Consider the following 3,587-nt stretch of genomic DNA (forward strand, 5'->3'; position numbering starts at 1 on the left):
TCTTTTTTCTTTTTTTGAGAAGGAATCTGGCTGGGCTCGATCTCAGCTCACGGCAACCTCCGCCTCCCAGGTTCAAGCAATTCTTCTGCCTCAGCCTCAGCCTGCGGAGTAGCTGGGACTACAGGCATGCACTACCACGCCCAGCTAATTTTTGTATTTTCAGTAGAGACAGCGTTTCACCATGTTGGTCAGGCTGGTCTCGTACTCCTGACATCAGGTGACCCGCCTGCCTTGGCCTCCCAAAGTGCTGGGATTACAGGCATGAGCCACCGCGCCTGGCCGAAAGAGCCCCCAAATTCTTAATTATTAATAAATATTGAGTGCACTAGGTGCTCAAATAGTGTTTATCACACACAGGTAATGATGTTAATTAAAAGATTAACTGGATACCTAAACAAGTTTTGAGTACTTATGGTTTACCTCCAAGGCCAACCCTTCTGCAACTATTAACCTTTAGCTTTCTTCACCCCTTTCTTGAACTATCGTGGTCTAAATCGGAACTCCCCAGGAAAGAATTGCAATTAGAGGCCAGGTGCAGTGGCTCAGGCTTGTAATCCCAGAATTTTGGAAGGCCAAGGAGGGCGAATCACCTGAGGTCAGGAGTGTGCGCTCAGTCTGGCCAACATGGTGAAACCCAGTCTCTACTAAAAATACAAAAATTAGCGGGGCATGGTGGTGCACACCTGTAATCCCATCTACGCGGGCTGTTGAAGCAGAAGAATCGCTTGAACCCCGGGGGGTCAGAGGTTGCAGTGAGCAGAGATCATGCCACTGCACTCCAGCCTGGGTGACAGAGCAAGATTCAGTCTCAAAAAAAAAAAAAAAAAAAAAAAAAAAAGAATTACAACTGGAATGTTTTAACGAGGGTTAGGTAAATTAAGTGGCCAGTCTTCCAAGTAATTCAAGTCCTTTTATCTATCAATTTGTTCAAAAATAAAAACATCAATTGTAATGCTTCATTCGCAGGAAAAAGCAATTGAAATTCCTTTTTTCCCCTTACTTTCTATATCCAATTCTGCAAACCCTATGTCTTAGCCCATATTCTGCTGCTATAACAGAATACCACAGACTAGGTAATAACAAACAAGAAAAGTTTATTTGGCTCACGGTTTTAGAAGTTCAAGAGTATGGCACTGATACCTGGCAAGGGCCTTGTGCTGTATTATCCCACGACAGAGGATCAGAAGAGCAAGCGAATATGTGAGACAGAGAGCTGAAATCCAGTGAAATTCATCCTTGTATTAGGAACCCACTCCCAAGATAACTAACCCATTCTAGAAATGACATTCATCCACAGTGCCCTCATTATCTAATCACCTCTTACAGGCCCCACATGGCAATACTATTACATTGGCAATTAAATTTCGACACGTGTTTTGAAGAGGACATTCAAACCATAGCACCCTACACATCTGAAATCCATCCACACATTTCCACCTCCACTGCCACCACTTTAGTCCAAATCACTCTCCATTACTGCTAGCTCACAAAAGTGCAATAACTTTCCAACTAGTATCCCTGTTTCTCTTCTTTCCCTTAGCTATCATTCTTCACACAGAAATAAGAGCTCATTTAATGATTTAAATCAAATCATATAATTCTCCTGCTTTAAAAACTCCTGATAACCTCACAGTAGAAAACCAGTAATAAATGTGAAAGGAATGACGGAATTAGAAAATCACCATTTGGCAACCATTGTAATAATAAATTCAAACAAGAATCATCAGATATTAGAATTAATGAGTGAAATGTTGAGGCGTAAACAGGACGTGTACATATTCTCAAAGTATTTCCTCACAAGATACTAATTACAAAGGTAAAAGTAGAAACATCAGGGATAAATCTTCAGCCAGTGATCAAAGTTAACATTATCAGCAATAAAACAACTAACATCATGTCCCTAATACAATGCTCTGACATGAATGAATACAAGGTCATTTCTGTAGTATTCCTGCCACAAATGCATCACTTGAATCAAATAACAACAAAAAAATGAAACCTAAATTAAGGAATATTCTACAAAATAAATGGTTTGTATTCTTCGAAAATCTTCATGTCATGATAACTGAAGAAATACTGCTGGGCGCAGTGGCTCACGCCTGTAATCCCAGCACTTTGGGAGGCCGAGGCGGGCGGGTCACAAGGTCAGCAGATCGAGACCATCCTGGCTAACACGGTGAAACCCCGTCTCTACTAAAAAATACAAAAAATTAACTGGGCGTGGTGGCGGGCGCCTGTAGTCCCAGCTACTCGGGAAGCCGAGGGAGGAGAATGGCGTGAACCCGGGAGGCGGAGCTTGCAGTGAGCGGGAGATCGCGCCACTGCACTCCAGCCTGGGCGACAGAGCGAAACTCCGTCTCAAAAACAAACAAACAAAAAAACCTGAAGAAATACTAAGCAGCTATTTTCCAGACTAAAGCAGACAACTGAATGCAAGGTGTGATCTTGGATTTTCTTTAGCTATGAAGGACTTTATAGGGAAAATTACCCCCCAAAAAAAAGAAAGTTGATAGATCACAGTATTGCTAGTTTTCTAATTTTCACAATAATACTGTGTCTATGTAAAATAATGTTCCTGTGTTGGGGGGGAAATACACACTGACGTATTAATATTTAGGAGTAAAAAAAGGCTGATGCCCTATTTACAATCGGATTAAAATTCAAACCACTTCAAGATTTGCTGTCATGTGCACTTGTTCTCTTCCTGTCACTCTTCCCCACTTAATGAGGGGTCACTCTGACGTGACAGTTCCTAGCGCAAGCCAAGTTTTTTACTGTTCCCTCAACCACTCTTTTGTTATCCTATTTTAAATATCACTCACTTAGAAAGTCATTCCCTGAGCACACTGCCTAAAGTTAGTATCTCCATTCTCTATTAAAGCACTCTTCCTTCTTACTATTTTGCTTATTTATCGTTATCTATTTCTTCCTACTGAATGTAAATTCCATTAGAAACGGTGGTATGTTCTGTTTACAGCTTTTTCTTCAACACGTGGAATACATTAGCGCTCAATAAATATCTTTAATCAGACATATCTTTAACTCTACCAAAAAGCGTTATACTCATAGAAAGAGTACTAATACTTGTGTAAAATTCCAAGCTGAATTCAAAGACGATACCCTTGAAGCGAAACTTCCCGAGAGCCTGGCATAAGAAGGTGAGGTGGATGCCATCAAGATTCTAGGTCAGGATGGGGACGCGGAGGAAGACAGGTTACTTCGCCCCTACTGCTTTTTCTATTCTTTGTGAGTATACGAGCATCTCTCCCTTTTGCTTAAAGACAGAATACAGTGACGAGGAGGGAATAATAATATAAAAAGATAAATAATAATTCCTAGGAAAGGAATAGAGCAGCTTCTCAGATTAAACGACGCCAAAAACTCAAAGTACGTGAACTAAAGGCGGAGCCTTTGCTTTCCCCAACCCCGCCTCTATTGCTTCTGAACATGCGCGCCGCCAGCCTCTAGCGTCCCGCTTCTTTCCCACAATACTCCTGGTCCTGGGGGCCGGAGCCGCGGAACGAGCCACAGAGAAAAAGGTTATTGGTTGGCGATGCAGCCAATGAGCGGGTCTGTTACTAGTTTGC

Source organism: Macaca fascicularis, chromosome 7 (assembly GCF_037993035.2).
Source record: "Macaca fascicularis isolate 582-1 chromosome 7, T2T-MFA8v1.1".
Taxonomy (NCBI): domain Eukaryota; kingdom Metazoa; phylum Chordata; class Mammalia; order Primates; family Cercopithecidae; genus Macaca; species Macaca fascicularis.